Below are 16,951 nucleotides of genomic sequence, written 5' to 3' on the forward strand. Positions count from 1 at the left end.
GATTGCTATGCATAGAAAAATGAGGATTCTCACCCATTCTCTGAGTTTCACCTTCATAAGACAAAATTTTCATTATCAGATTTTATTTGACGGTGAACGCCCGGGATGGCGGCTGCACAGCCTGAGAGCGAGCCCGGCTTTGCCTGTTGAAAGATGGTGGAATTATATCTTTTAACTAAATTTTTAAAACCACTCTGTATTCATATTCCCTCCATGACCGGAGTGGGAGCATTGATTTAGCTCGAGTATTGGGGATAAAAATTAAGCGCAGCAGCCTCCGAAAGGGTGTTCGGGATGGGAGGTGGCGGGGCAGCGTGTGTTCTGGGCACACAGGGAGTGTGGGCCACGCGCGGAGGCCAGGTCTCCTGGCTGGGACCACACTTGGCCTCCCCGAGTACTCACAGCTGGGCCCTCTGACTGGGAGCAGCCCAAGCGAGGCAAGGGCGGCTCAGTTGTTTCACAAGAGAAGCCACGGGACGCAGAGATGTGGCCCCCGTGGCCCACCTCCGGGCAGAGCCCAGTCCAACAGCGAGCAGGCGGCAAGCTGAGGAGTGAGCTGATGGAGGGCCAGCTGGTGCCAGCCGGGACGGGAGGACACGGTGCTTCTCCATCCACTTCAAGGAGGGGCCCGACGCTGGCGAGAGTCCCTGCTGGTGATAGGCACGGGGAAAGTGCCACTGCAGCAGGACAGCCAGGAACCCAGAGCACAGCCACGGGGAGAATGGCCCCAGACCGGGGGACCGAGGCTGGGTCGGCGCCCCCTGGTGGACCAAAGCTTCCATTCCGTGACTGCGAGGCCAACGGGAAGGCAGCAGCCTCATCAGACAACAGTCACGAAGCATCACGGCCCCGAAACACGGCCACCACTGGGGACCTGGGGGCCACTGCTGGGAAAGGGATCACCACCCCCCACCCCCATGCAGAGCAGGCAGCCCCAGCTGCTGCTGCAGAAAGCACACTGCTATCTTTAAAGCCAGCATGGAGGAGGCGGGGGTGGGGGAGGAGGCGGGGTGGGGAGAGGCTCGGCTGGATGAATTCGGAGTGATTGGGAGCCGTTGCTGGAGTTAAGTTTAGTCCGAGAGCACCAGGAGGCTCTGCCGCGAATTCCAATGACGCCTGAAGAAATGAGGCTCCGGGCTTCGCTCAGCAAGCCATGCAGCCCTCACACGTGGAAGGGGGTGGCCACAGCCCCACCCGTGAGCTGTCCTCCTGGGATCAGCCTCTGAGAAATGGCGCCCTCTGCAGCGGGCACTGGGATGGGGTGTTGAGATGGGACAGCGGGAGGGGATGTTGGGATGGGGCGTTGGGAGGGGATGCTGGGATGGGGTGTTGGGATGGGGCATTGGAGGGGATGCTGGGATGGGGTGTTGGGATGGGGCATTGGGAGGGGATGCTGGGATGGGGTGTTGGGATGGGGCATTGGGAGGGGATGCTGGGATGGGGTGTTGGGATGGGGCATTGGGAGGGGATGTTGGGATGGGGCATTGGGAGGGGAAGCTGGGATGGGGTGTTGGGAAGGGGCATTGGGAGGGGATGCTGGGATGGGGTGTTGGGATGGGGCGTTGGCATGGGGCATCGGGCTGGTTGTTGGGATGGGGTGTTGAGTACTAGGACTAAAGGGTGAGCCATGGGGGTCACTTCTGGACCTGGACAACCGTGAATCCTTCGAGGAGCAGCCGAAGTCTGTCCCCAAATCCTCCCAAGGACCCGGGGTGGCTGGGGTGGAACTGTGGGTCTCCGTGGCTGCTCCTCCCAGCAATTCCTGTCTCCTCCTCGCCCAGCCAGGGGGCACCCAGAGAAAACAGAGCAGTGACAACAACTAAGAAACCCAGAGGCCACAGTGAGTCCTTCCCAGACACGTGAGAGGGAGGGTTGGGAAGAGAAGGGATGGAGGGATGGAGACAGAGGAGGGAGGAGAGACAGGCAGACGGGGACAGACGTCAGGGGCGGCTCTCAGCAGCATTCCCAGGGCCACCCAGCGAGCGACGTGCTCCGGAAAACGTCCCAGAAGCCAACATCTGGGACAGGCGGACAGGAGGGCAGCTGCGCCTCAGAAAGAACGGAAATGTGGAGACCATCTGTGAGGACACGTCCCAGAGCCCGTCTGTGACGCCACGGCCCCTCAGGACGCCGGCCCGGAAAGAGCCCACGGAGCACCAGGCTGGCCCCTCCAGGGGCGCTCAGGGCTCCCGCCCGCTGAGCCCAGCACATGCCAGGAGCTTGCAAAACAGGGGTGACAGCTCCGAGCCTCCGTGTGACAGGGAACCGGCCTGCGGCCCCCCATCCCCCAGAGGACGTGTAAACAGTCACATGGGTAGCACCAGCCTCCTCCTGTCCTCGGGTTAGAGCTGCCGCTGGCCCTCCGTGAGCCGTTGACGGAAACGCTGTTGGTGGACATCTTTGGTCCGGCCTGCCCGGCCGCTGTCCTTCTTTCCACGAGTGGTCCCAGCCAGGACACCGGCCTCGCGCGTGGCCCACCCTCCCTGCATGCCCAGAACACACGCTTCTCGATTTTCCTGGAGGAAACCCTCCCTGCTCCATCCATGGGGTCCCGGGGGCGGATCCCACCCCAGCTCCGGGGACAGGCAAGTCATCCAGACCAGGACAGCAAGGACGCCGCGTCCCCCGACCACCGGGACTGGCTCGGGTGGGCACAGGCGCTCATCGGGGCCGGCCTGACTCAATAACGGGCTTTTGTGTAACGATGGAATCTTTCCCCCAGCGGGCGTTCCGGAGAAGATGGGCAACGGTCTGGCGCTGCTAGAGGCCGTGTCATCACCGTGTGACGAGGGTCCAAGCTGCCTGAACACCAGTCGGGGCAGAGACAGCGTCCTGGCCCCTGGGTCCCGCCGCCCCCGAAGCTCTGCACCCTGCCCTTTCCGGTGACATGAGCCAAGACAGAGTGTGGTTTGACGCCCTCGGGACTAGGGCTCCTCTTCTTTTTTAAAAAATATATATTTTTATTGATTTCAGAGAGGAAGGGAGAAGGAGAGAGAGATAAACATCAATGATGAGAGGGAATCATCCATCAGCTGCCTCCTCCACGCCCCACACTGGGGATTGAGCCAGCAACCGGGGCCTGTGCCCTGACCAGGAATTGAACCATGACCTCCTGGTTCATAGGTTAAAGCTCAACCTCTGAGTCACGTCAGCCAGGCAACTAGGGCTGCTCTTGACTAAAGGAGCTGCTCACGGATGGATTGACGGACACATGGGTCCCTGAGGTCACAGGAGCACGGAGGCAGAAGGTCTCCTCTCCCGGGTCACAGCGTGCGTACCGGCTCCCAGGTCTCCAAAAATAAGCACCTGCTAGCCTCGCTTGGGAGACGCCTCCTGTGCCTGCCGAGCCGGGAAGTATTCACGGTTTTAAATTACTCATCAGGCGTCGGGTTCCCTCCCCCGTGCCACCTCAGTGACTGATTATTTCCAGATCCCACTGATCCACAAACTCTTGTTTTTAAAATGCAATCAGCACGCCCACGCCCCCGTCTATAGATAGAGGAGCAGGTACCTGGGGCCCGGACGCAGCACCGTCTCGCAGGAGGAAACGGGGGGGGGGGGGGAGGAGGGGGGGCGCGGCGGTGGGGGGGGGGGGGCGTCACAGACAGACACTCAGCAGGAAAATACTATTCCGCCGGCACTTCAAGCTGCGGGTGAATAATCAGTTCATCCTGAATAATGAGCGAGGAGAGCCCTGCCGTTGAGACACCGGGTCCCTTCTGGTCTGTGAGAGCCTGGTGTGGCTCCGTCGCTCCCATGTGCAGACCGCCACCCCTTCCCAGGGCCCAGCACCGGCTCCGGTCACCTGGGCGGCTGAGCAGAGACCACTGGGCAGACTGCCCGGGCCCCAGATTGTCACCAGCTCCAACCGCTGGCTCACAGCTCCGAGGTCTCTAAACATGCTCTTCTGTTTGGTTGGTTGGTTGGTTTTGTTTTGTTTTTTATAAAATACTAGAGGCCTGATGCACGAAGATTTGTGCAAGAATGGGCCTTCCTTCTCCTGGCTGCAGGCACCACCTTCACTCCCAGAGCCACCTTTCCACCTTCACACGCTGCCCAGAGGCCCGGAGAGGCTGGGGCGGTGCAGAACGCCTGCATCATCGCCATGATGACAACACAAGTGTCCCGCCCCCAGCGCTCAGTGCCTGTGTATGCAAATTAACCCGCCATTTTTGTTGGGTAAATTTGCATACTCGCTCCTGATTGGCTGGTAGGCGTAGAGAAGGTACGGTCAATTTGCATCTTTCTCTTTTATTAGTGTAGATATTTTTATTGATTTCAGAGAAGAAGGGAGAGGGAGAGAGAGAGAAACATCAATGATGAGAGAGAATCATGGATCAGCTGTCTCTTGCACTCCCCCCCCCCCCCCCCCCCCCACTGGGGATGGAGCCTGCAACCTGGGCCTGTGCCCTGATGGGGAATCAAACTGTGACCTCCTGGTTCATAGGTAGATGCTCAACCCCTGAGCCACGCCGGCCGGGCTGGGCAGTTTAAAAGCTCCATTTTTTTGTTTTTTCTCCTCTGTGCCTCGGGTCCCTTCATGGGGCTGCCCATGACTGAGAGCTTCAGATCCTCGTGGGGAAAGATCCTCCCTGTGCCCCCACTCCAGGGACTCCAGAAAGTGCTCAGCAGGGTCACGGTGATGTGTTCTCAAGGCCTAGGACCTGCTCCTGGCAGCGTGGGCCGGGCACCTCAGCGGGAATCGCCCACCACGGCTCGTGCGGAGCGTTGGAAGAGCGTTGTGTGGACACAGAAGCACTCTGCTGCCCTGCTGCTGCGTCACCTTCGTCTTCCGGTACGAAGCCGGTCTCCTCCCTCATCGTGGTCCCATCTGGGGCATCAGGAGCCATGCACCTCCTCCCGGACCTGAGCGGGCAGGCAGGGCGGCCCGAGTCCCCTCGGGCCCATCCGAGAGCTGGGCCCGGGCCTCCAGGGGAAGCTTTGGAATCCCATTCTCAGAAAACGCTGACCTAATCCTCGCATGAAGGCCGGTGTTTACATCAAAATCGGTCACATAATGAAAAAATAAAAGTAGTTCATTAATATGCTAAGAAGTGCTAATTTGAACCTTGTCAAAAAAGTAATTGCACATTCCATACGTGCAAATGTGATGCAGCGAGAATGGAGGCTGGGGGGGGGGGGGGGGGGAAGCGGGGAGCAGGTTGCTCACTGAGGATACATGGGTAAGAACTGGTATGAACTAGTAGGGCCCTAGCTGGCGTGGCTCAGTGGATAGAGCATCAGCCTGCAGTCTGCAGGGTCCCAGGTTTGATCCCCGGTCAGGGCACATGCCCAGGGTTTCCGGCTCAATCCCCAGTAGGGGGCATGCAGGAGGCAGCCGATCCATGATTCTCTCTCATCATGGATGTTTTTCTCTCTCCCTCTTCCTTCCAATCTGAAACCAATATATTGAAAAAAAATAAAAAATAAAGGATTGGTGGAGCGATGGGCCACACCTCCCATGTCCCCTCTGGTGCCCACTGAGGGGGAACTGACCTATGGCCCAGGTGGGAGGCTGAGGAGGTGTGGGAGGAAGTCAGTCATGCGGGGACCTGGGTGGGCAATGCAAGGAGATGGCACCAGGGCAACTGAACCCACCCCGTGGGTCCTTCATCTCCTTCCAGAAAGCGCCAGCACCCAGGACCCCCAGCGCCCCACCCGCAGGTCAGCCTTCGGGACTCGAAGCCACAGGAGGGGCCCGTCCTCAAAAACCTCCTCTCCCGTGCAGGACAGAGACGGCGCAATCCGTCTTCGCCTTCACAGCAATAAATGCGCTGAAAACATGCATGTGTCTGCCCACGTCAGCCCTGCATATGTCGCAACATGTGAATACACGTTCCTGGCTCATCACTCGCTTCGTAGGCTCGTGCTGGTCAGCAGGGCGATGGCCGTCTTCCCGCGCAGCTCGGCGGCATTCCTGTTCTTTAAAACGCACGGATTCCCGCCTAAGGCGGAACGAGGGCTGTGGCCGACGGCAGCGGGAGCAGCGGGAGCAGCGGGAGCAGCGGGAGGCGGTGGATGGCAGGCCTGGTTTGCGTCTCCAGTTGCGCTAAGCGTTTCTGAAAGGCCCTACTGCCAGGAGCACTCGGGAGTTTCCGATCGGCTCGGCAATCTGGGGGGATGGTGGGAGTCATGGCGAAGTCAGAACCAGGAGGCTTTGCTGAGTCCCAGCTCGGACATGAAACCGTCTGTCCTTTAGCCACCAGCGTGTCCCCAGTTTCCGTTCATCGGTGAATGGCGGGGGGGGGGGGGCACCCTCACCTGCTGCCTGTCTCACTGGGCCACTAGGAGTATCATGGTCCTCCTCCCTCTCTGCCCCCCCTGGCCCCTTGTTTCCATGGTAACTGCCCTGCCACTTCTCACGACCTCCAGGGGATGCCAGGGCAGCACCTGTCCTTCCCTCCCAGACCCCCACCACCTCTGCAGGTGACCCCCACAGCCCTGCCCCCACCCACGCATGGCTCCCTGGGGGCCTCAGCCATTCAGCTACCTGCTGGGGTCAGCTCCTACAGAGCTGCTGCCTGGCACGGACGAATCACCGTGGAGTCAGAAACCCCAACAACCACGGAGACTGTGGCTAGGGGGCCCCTGCTGCCAGAGGCCACGGAATTAAAAAATTCTTTTAAAGAATAAAATTGCTGTTGCTTCTGGATGACGGATCCTGAGAACCACAGGAGAGCGGGGCCATAGCCATCGTCATCCGCGATCCTTGCCTGGTAGGCCTGGCCCAGGGCTTCCATTTAAACCCACGGCGCCTCTAAAAGCGACATGCGTAGCTCATTTCCCAGCAAAACTGCCATGCGGGGAGACGAATAATTTAAGTGGGGACAACACCTCCCCAGGATGCACATATGGAAAGCTTAGCATCACAGCCCAGGGAAACACACTCATTTCTTCCAGCTGGAGCCGTGGCCCCTCAGAGGCCGTCCCGGTCTGAGCGAGGGAGTCGGGGTGACAGTCACAGAAGCGTGGAGCGGACACCCTGCTCCCGGGGGAGGAAGGCCAGCCATAGATTCACACCCGGAAACGTGCTCCATGGGGGGTGCACTTCGCCCCCAGAAAAGCCACCCCAGCTACTGACAGGGCGACGGCCACGAGGCCCACCTTCCGGCTGCTTCACACGGCATCGCGTTTTCCCTGCGTTCCGCCAGAATCCACATATGGATTATAGGTTATCGATCACCAAGGGCCCAGACCACAGCCTCTCTCTCTCCCTCTCAGCGTCAGAAGGAGAGGAGCGATCCCCCTTCGAGGCTTTTAACCACAAGTCATCAGACACTTTCAGCCGTTTTTCATAGTCAACTTGTCCCGCCCAAGCTTATCAAGAACCGAAGCTGAGAAATACCCGCGCGCCTTCCCGTGGCGGCGCCGTAGGAACAGGAGGAAAAGTCGGGAGGACATGTCGGGCCGGGAGCGAGCGGGACTGGCGGGCTCTGCGTCTCTGTCTCCCTTACACGGCAGCTTCCACGGGACGAAGGCCGCCACGCCGCAGACCTGCCGGCCGAGGAGCCACCGCCACACGGTGGTCTGTTTCCGGGGACAAGTGCAGCCTGCGGCTCCCGTGTTCTGCGGAGCACGCCACGCTACAGACAGAAGTGTTTCGAGTCAACACAATATGAAAAAACTCAAAATAAGCCGAAAAGTGTCTGAAAACAAACCAACATAAATATACAGCCGTCCCCTTAATTATGATTATTTATGATCCGGAGAACTGGCACCACGGCTGTGCTTCCCTTTCCAGGATCTCGCAAACTTGCTGCCGCACCGCAGTTCCCACGTCCGCGGGCTCACCCGGGGGCGGGCTGGCGGCCAGAGCCGTCCAGGGCAGCGGTCACGCGTGTCCCGGGGCCTGCTGGCACGCGTGCACATGTGTGTGTGCCGCCCACACAGTGAAACCCGCGTGGACCTCCCACGTGCCCCAACGTGAAGCCGCTGGCGAGGAGCACAGACGCCTCTGACCAGCACCCCGTCTCGTGAGCCGAGTGCTCCGGGGCCTGAAGAAGGATCCAGAACCCCGCCCCTCGGGGAGGCGAGCTGCAGGCCTGATGGAGAATTGCACCAGGATGACAGGTCTGTCTCTTCCCGGCCATCGCCGCGCCCGCCGCTGCCCGCACCCCTGCCCACGCACTTGACAAGTCGTCACGGCCACATCGCTGCTGTCCGCTGACCTCTGGGTGCATGGGGCCCAGCAGTCACGCTGTCCTCGTCTCTCCAGCCACGTCTGACAGGAGATGAGGCGGCCCAGCGGCGGCGCCTGGCTCCTGGGCCGCCTGGGACCACACAGGTAAGCCAGGGCGTCCGTGTTGTCTGCGGACTAACAGCCGAGGGGAGACATGACATCTGCAGCCAGGAGCCCATGTCCAAATATGCAGAGTTCATCATGCGGGTGACGAGGGCGCCGCGGCCTGGGAAGGCAGGGTGGAGCGGGGGGAGGGGGGCCCCGCCCGGTCCTCTATCGGGGCAGGAAGGCACGGGCGGTGAGGGCAGCCCGTGGGGAGGAGGGAGCCGGCCCCACTGGCCCCGTAGCCCCAGGCAGGACCAGACCCCACAGGTCAGCGGAGAGGTCCCTCCCGCGGCCACACCGGACCCCCTGCCGGGAAGGGAGCCAGGCCCTCTCTGCGGCGTGGGGTTTGCGCTGCCGTGTTCTCCTGCAGCCCCTTTTGGGAAGTGTCAGAGCGGAGAGAAACATGAAGCCTTTTGACTGAAATAAACGCCTCCGAGGTGCCCAGAGCACCCTGGAGGGTTTGCTAAGCTGGAAGGACGCCGTCCTGTCTGTCTGCAGCCGGTGACAGCGGCGTCCCTGTCAGAGGGGGTGGCATTCTCTGCAGACGGACAAGCAGAGAGATTAAGTCTGCTTCCGAGACGGAAAGTAAAGAAGAGCGCGTGTCACACTGCAGGGACCGCTCCCGGGCCACGGCGCCTTGTCCCCGGCGCGACCTTGACAGAGGAGCCCGCGCTCAGGGAGTGTGCAGCCTGCGCCGAGACCCGAGGGAGGTCCGTGCACGGAGCTCCCTCCCGTCCCTCCGCCTGTCACCACAGCTGCTGCAGCCCCTCGTCCCACAGCCCCACGGCACCCAGGCCGGGAGCACAGGGTCGGGACAAACCCACGGCAGCCTCCTCACCTCGGGCTCAGAGCCTCCGCCAGGCCACACACACACACACACACACACACACACACACACGTGTTCCTTGTCTGCCCTGGCTGCACACCAAACCCCAGGCCGGCCCTGCCTTTACTACCTGGAATCACCCTGCCCTGATGAGTCGACGTCTGTCAGTATGAACCGCCCCCTGCCAACCGGGCTCTGAATCCGACCCCGGAAGGGGAGGACACAGGTCTGGCGAGGGGCCCAGTCCTCGGCTGTGGCTCAGCCCAGGGCAGGGCCGAGCGGCTGTGGACGCCTGGCCAGCGGTTTCTCTTTCACAGTTCGTTTCAGGGTGCGCGTGTGGGATTCTAACTCGGGAGCAAAGGACCTTACGCGTCCTCTACCCTGTTCCCTAATTTGTTTTTAAATATATATTTTATTGATTTTTTACAGAGAGGAAGGGAGAGGGAGAGAGAGTTAGAAACATCGATGAGAGAGAAACATCCACCAGCTGCCTCCTGCACACCTCCTACTGGGGATGTGCCCGCAACCAAGGTACATGCCCTTGACTGGAATCGAACCCGGGACCCTTCAGACCACAGGCCGATGCTCTATCCACTGAGCCACACCGGTCAGGGCCCTGATCCCTAATTTAATGTCTATGTCCTCCCAGCCTCTCCCCCACGTGGCCATGTGGCCCACGGCGAACACCTCGGTGATGGAGACCCCCCCCCCCATCTCCCTCGGAGGTGACTCTGTCTTCGGTCAGTGCCAAGGGTCTTACTTTCCCCTGTTCTTGGCACGTGTCCACCTCTCTGAGGTTCCCACCCCACGGCTGCCCAGGACGCTCTGCCTCCTCTTCCCCCAGAAGCTCTTCAATATGGAAAGCCCAGACCTGGGTGCCCATATGTCCGATCGCCTGTCCCCCATGCATTACACAGCTTCGGGCCTACGTGTCTACCCCTGTCCCAGTCTTTCCTGACCACAAACTGCCCCGTGTGGTCTGGTCAGCATGGTAGGGTAGACCTCCCCATCACCTCCATTGTTCTTCACGCTATACTCCCGTTAATGCGACCACATTGCATTGTGGTTGGAGAAATCTATGATGGAGTCAGACCAACGGAATTTCCTTCTTCATCTTCCAACAAAGACAGCACCTGTCCTGCGGACACGTCTCAGCGCACCGCGACGACAGCCGGCCCGTTCTTGCTTCATTCTACTCCGGGCATGTTCCGACCCCCAGCACCTCGGGCTGGTGAGAAAGCCCACTTCCTGCCCAGAGTCGTGAAGAGCACCCGGCATCCGGGCCACATGGGACGGGGCATTCCCAGCTCTGGAGACGAATGTGGAAGCAAACAGGACGGCGACCAGAGCGACGCTGATCTGTGGGGACCACCCACCGCTAATTGTCACCCAGCTATTCCGCTCCCACTGGCCACCTGGCGGGAGACAGCCACAGACAGTGATGGATTCTGACCCCGACGAGGAATCTGGGTTCTGAGAGAGAGAGGGGAGGAAGGGAGAGGGAGGCCGCGACGTCGGCGCCCAGCGTGCGGAGAAGGCATCGGAGCGGGGGTGTCTGACAGCTCCAGCTGAGGAGGAAAATTAGAAAGGAGAGCCTGGCCCCGCCGTACGTGGAGAAGGGCCGGGACAGCGGGGAGAAATATCGCCCGGACCGCGTCCCTGGCCGGGCTCTGATGCATGCCCGCGTGCAGCTATCAATAACCCGTGATTAATGGTAATGATTTATGTTAATTTTGCCATAAGCTTTATTTGTGCCTGGTGTTGAACTTAAGGACGTCAAATCATTCCTTAGGAGGTTGTTGGAGATTTTTTAAAAGCAAATCTAAAATATAACGCCTGGCGTTCCATAGATCACGGCCCAGCCTCCCCCACGCGCTCTGAGACAGGCCGCCACCCCTGTGTAGGGGCCTCTCGATGGGCACCGAGTCCTCAGAAAGGGGGCCCAACCCAGGGCGAGGGCCCCACAGGGGACCCCAGTTCCTTTTGGGGGGAGAGGGGTGGATCCCAGGGCAGCTCGAGGGCAAAGTGCTCCTCGGCCCCTCGGCCCCTTCGCTGCTGTCCACGGGCCACCCCAGCGGGGAGCAGGCTCCCTCCCCTCAGGAGCCACGCCCGGCCTCAGTTTCCCTTCTGTTAAATGGGTCAGAGAAACTCACCCACGTTCCGGGAACGTCGTCGGGATTCAAACCCAGCGATGCCTCAGGTGCTTTGTTCCCCGCGATGCCCCCCACATACAACATGCGGCCGTCGCCAGGGGGCGAGTCCAGGCTGCTTCCCCAGGGCCTGGGGCCCGGGCGCAGGGGCTGCGGGTGCAGAGCAGACCTGGCCCTTCAGGCGGCCACCTGATCGCCTGGCTCCTGTCCGCCCGTCAGCAGCGAATGCACGCACCGCCTTTGTCCCTCCTGTGGCTGTGGAACACCCTCTGGGTGGCCAGCCCTGGACACGGGGACGGAGACAGGACGGGTGGGCGGGCCGAACACAGAACCTCCAAGTCTGGCCCACCCGCAGAGCAGACAGCCCGCGGTGTGGCGGCAGCCGGAGCCCCCTGTGCGGAGGTGGACTCAGGAGGAAAGGGGGTGTCAGGGAGGTCCCTGCGCCATCGGCGCAGCCCGCTCACCCCGAGCTCCCCCCGGGCTGCGGGCCCCATCCGTCCCTGGCTACTCCGTGAACTCCCGCCCAGGATGGGCACCCCTCCTACGGCCTCGGGCTCCAGGGTTCCCTCAAGGCCCTTCAACAGCTCAGGGGACCCGTAGCCTCTCCCACCTGGAGGCCAGTTGCCCGCCTTCAAGGAGCCTGGGTGCTCCCCCCAGGACCCAGGTCTGAGCCAGGACCAGCCAAGCCCAAGTGAGGGTGAAGCAGAGCCCAGACCCGCCCGCCCGCCTGGCGCCCCCTCTTGCCAGAAATTCAGTATCGGGAGCTTAAGAGCAGCCGTTTCTACAGGGTTTTGCACCAGGAAGGAACTATTCTCCCTGCTCTCCAGGCCTCCTGCCATGCGGCCCTCCGAACCGGCTGGGTCTGGGCTGTATGGCGAACACCTGTCAAAACGTGTGGACCCCGCCATTTATCACGTAATCTGCTCTGAGAACAGATAGGCACTATCAGCAATCTGGTATTGATCCGGACAGGCCCCGCTATTGTTCATCCTCGCATCCCGAATGCCAGCAGGAATTAATGGAAGAAGCCAAACAATGCATACCAATCACTCAGCCCCCAGCTCGGCTTGCTGCTCTCATTAAGTTGGGCAAAGGGCCCCAGCCAGCCCACCAGCGGGCTGGGAAGGTGGGCCCAGGAGGCACCCTCTGGGCCGGGCCCTCTGCTGCCCGCCACCTTCCCCACCTTCCCGACCTCAGCAGGCCACGCCCCCGTGAGCCCTGCCTGGGGCAGGAGCAGCTCTCTGGGTCTGGCCACAATGCCTTATGTGGCGTTTCAGCTGGCCTTGTCCAGGCCCTTCTCCCACACGGAGTCTGTGTGCCTTCCCCGAACCTGGACTCCTCATTGTGGAGGGATCGTCTGAGCAAAACACCCACAGGCCACCGCGTGGAGACAGGACACCGTGGGTAGGGGGCCAAGGGGGTGATAGGAAGCCAAACCCCAGCCTGTCTCCCAAGGGAAGCTGCAGAGAGGCACCCACCCCTTCTGGGCCTCCCACTGAACAACAGGCCCCACACAGACCGCCTCCCTCCCACCACGGTGTCCACAGCCCAGCAGGCTTCTGGGCTCCACTGACAAGGACTTTCTGAAGCCTTGCTGGTCCCTCCAACCAGACCTGAGCTCTCCCTCCTCAGAGCACTCACCTGCAGTACTTGGGCTGTAACAAATCATAAACGTGTCTCCTCCTTCAGGACTCAGCCGGAGGGAGCCAGGTGAAACAGCAATGATGAGCCGGACCCCTGAGGTCAGGGACATAGATGCCATCATCTTTGCAGCCTTGCATGGTGTCAGCACTATTAAACATGGATGGGTAGATGGACAGGTGGATGGAAGGATGGGTGGATGATGGATGGATGGATGGTTGGATAGATGATGGATGATGGATGGATGGGTGGATGGATGGATGGTGGGTGGATGGATGGATGGATGGATGGATGAATGAGTAGATGATGGATGGGTGGATGGATGGGTGGATGGATAGATGATGGATGATGGGTGGATGATGGATGGATGGATAGGTGGATGATGGATGGATGGATGGATGGATGGATGGATGGATGAGTAGATGATGGATGAATGATAGATGGATAGATGGATGGTGGATGGATGGATGAGTAGATGATGGATGGATGATGGATGGATAGATGGGTGGTGGATGGATGAGTAGGTGATGGATGAGTGGATGCATGGATGAAAGGACTGGATGATGAATGGGTGGGTGGATGGGTGGTGGGTGGTCGGTAGATGGATGGATGGATGAATCTGAGCCATATGGGACAAGAACCCAAGAGCACACCAGTCCATGGCTGTGAGCCCGCAGAGGCGGCATCCTGGTGAGGGACAGCACTGTGGGTTTCACTTTCCTTCCAAAGTGTAAAGTTCTCCTCGGACTCCACTCTTCACTCCAGGAGCTTCTCAGCTGATGGAGACTCAGAGGGTGAGGATTGGCCGGGATCACAGGCAGCCAGGCCTCCAACCACAGACCTCCCGACGGGCAAGAACTGGCTCACTGACTCAGCCTCGACTCCAGCACGCAGACCCTCACTCCGGGCCAGCCCCATCAGCGCTGACAGAGGACTGACCGAGAGGCGGCAGCCCTGAGCTAGCAGATTGCAGAAGGACGTTGCTGCTAAAATAGGGCGGGTGCAGCCTGCAGCCCCGCCAGTCAAGGGGACGGGCTCAGCGTCCCTGGCCTGGATGCCAAGGTCATCCTGTACTCTGCTCCATGGACACACGTGTCTTCTCACCTTGAAAATGAGCCACTGACTCGCTCAGGGAGGGCAGACACCTCTCTCTCTCTCTCTCTCTCTCTCTCTCTCTCTCTCTCTCTCTCTCTCTCTCATCCCAGCAGCCTCCTTGGGAGAGTAGCAGTTCAGTCTAGTACTGCAGTCGCCAACAGGTGGTCTGTGAGGTCCGAAAGGTTGGTGGCCGCTGGTCTAGTCTAGTATGTGCTGGTGCAGAGCCTGGTGTGACGCTGAGCAGGGAGAGACCCCAAGGCGGGCCTGGTCTGCCCTGAGGATCCCAGACACGGTGGGACGTAGATCCGAGACCAGCACTCAGGCAAATACAAGAAACAGAACCGCAGGCCCCATCCCAACAGGACCTCCTCAGGAATCCCGGGGTGCACAGCAGGGCGGGTGGCATGTCCCATCCCCTCCTTTCCGAGCTCCCAAACGCCTCTTCCCAGAGCACACGCAGGCCCCGCTGTCTCCCTGAGGCCCCCCACAAAGCTGGGCCTTGGAAGCCCAGGGCATGCACAGAGCTGGCCTCTGCGGCTGAGGCCCGGGAGGTGCTCAGGTGGCCCTGCTTGACCTCCAGGTGGAGGAGGGGCCCCTTGGCCAATGGAGTGGCTCACACTGCTCAACCCCAGGCGGCTCCAAGGCCACAGGAACCCCAGGCGGCGGGGCCGATGAGATGGCACCCAGACAGCGCGACCTGTCCCTCCCCTAAAGCCAAGACTGAGGCCACACTGACGCCCTGGTCCCGCTGGGTCTGGCACGCACAAATTATTCTTCACACTACTTACCTAATGGTTAAGCAGTGTGTATTTTTTTAAGTCTGTGCTACCTCAATGTAAACTATAGAGGACCAGGCCAGCCAGTGTGGCTCAGTGGTTGGGCGACGACCTATGAACCAGAAGGTCATGGTTCGATTCCCAGTCAGGGCACATGCCTGGGCTGTGGGCTCCATCCCCAATGTGTGGTGTGCAGGAGGCAGCCGATCCATGATTCTCTCTCATTGTTGGTGTTTCTATCTCTCCCTCTCCCTTCCTCTCTGAAATCAATTTTTTTTTAATTTTTTTTTTTTTAATTATGGAGGACCTGGCAACCCTGAGTCACTTTCCCACCTGGCCACATGGGCGGGGGCAGGGCAGCTGTGGCCTCCCCAGCCCGTGAACTGGGTCAGCCGCCTGCCTGGCCCCTGCAGGCACCCCAAGGCTGCAGACCCCGATGCGGAGGATGGGGGTCCCTGGGGTGAGATGGGCCACAGCGTCCCCGTCGTGGCATGGCCCTGAAGGGGTTGACAGAGCCAGTTCCCTCAGACGAGGCTCCCCGGGGCCTCGCCAGCTCAGCCTGGAGCAGTAACACGTGGCCGACCCGGGAGTCAGATCCTCAGACAATCAAGGCCAGGTTCTCCCAAGCGAGCGGGCACCGTGGCTCACCCGGTCCCGGGCACGTGGGGCCTCCGCAGCTCGCTATGCGTGCGGGAGGGGCCGTGATTGACGGCCGGTCCAGTAAACAAAGAGGGTTAACCAAATAATGCCGGGCTCCCGCCTGCCCTTTGCACACCAGCCGCCGCCGAGTGCCGGCTGCCACGTGAGCGCCCGGGCGCCGGCTTCTATTACACAGGACATTAATAAGAGGAGGCACTGACCCCCGGCTGCAGGGAGCCAGGTAAATGACAGGGAGGGGCCGGCCGGGGAGCGGGAGGCATTTCGCACCGCGGCGCGGAGGGGAGCGCGCGCCTATAAAGATGACGGGTGTTGCAGCGCCGGGGAAAACACATAATTTCTCACTGATGTGCGGCGGCGGCCGGGAAGGAGGCAAATACTACAGTAGATCCATTAGCGGTGACAAGGAGCAGTGTTCGCATCCACCGACTAAACTGTTTTTGATTCTTTAGTACCAACATGCAGAAGGATGCCTGCATTATGTTGCCGGCAAAAACACGCTCCAACGCATTTACTTCCTAATGTAACTCCCCTGTATTATCATAATAGAGCCATAACGGGGCTGCCCACACCGTGGGGTCCAGAAACACCTGGAGGGGGCCGTTCGGGTGGGAAGGTTTTCACCGGGGGGAGGTCTGGAGTGTCCGCAAGATGGTCCCTGCCGGTGGGGCCGGAACTCAGCCGGCGACGTCTCCCCGGCAGCCTCTCCTCTGGCCACCCGAGCGCGGGACCCGAAGCACCACCTTCACGGCCACACGGGCCCGGGACCGGGGACGCCTGGGAGGGGACACGGGACAGTCACCACGTCCGGCTGCTCCAGGGTGTGTTCTGGGCGTGTCGGCCCCTCTCTCATCTCAGCTCAGTCCCCTCCCTGCCATGATCCCTGCACCCCGCACCCCGTGCCCTGCATCCCGCGCCCCACACCCCGCGCCCCACACCCCGCACCCCGCGCCCTGCACCCCGTGCCCCACACCCCGCGCCCCACACCCTGTGCCCCACACCCCGCACTTCACACCCCGCGCCTCGCACCCCGCGCCCCACACCCTGTGCCCCACACCCCGCACTTCACACCCCGCGCCCCGCACCCTGTGCCCCACACCCCACCTGTACACGGGGATAAAACGAGTGTCTCGTGGGCTGGCCGGCACCGTGTCCGGACACGTGCTGGGCATCACATGGTGGTTATCGGTAGCACGTCTGTTACCTGTCGTCCCTACTACACCATGCGGACGGCCACGCCCAGCCAGCCTGCCCATCAGGGTGGGGAGGAGCCTGTCCCAGGTTGGCACCCTGGCTGCCTCGGGCCCTCGGACACGGCCGCTACGTTACCGTGGCTGTTACAGTCACGCACCTGTGCCACGACTGTTCAGGAGTGAGGAGCGCCCAGCCCCACCCAGAGGGACCGCACCTGCAGCGTGCGGGGGGTCGGGGTCACAGGGAAGCGGGACTGAGTGTGGGAGGAAGTGGGGAGGGGAGAGCAGGGCGACTTCCCAGGAGGCAGCATGCCCGGACCTGGAAGGTG

Source organism: Eptesicus fuscus, chromosome 21 (assembly GCF_027574615.1).
Source record: "Eptesicus fuscus isolate TK198812 chromosome 21, DD_ASM_mEF_20220401, whole genome shotgun sequence".
NCBI classification, from domain to species: Eukaryota; Metazoa; Chordata; class Mammalia; order Chiroptera; family Vespertilionidae; genus Eptesicus; species Eptesicus fuscus.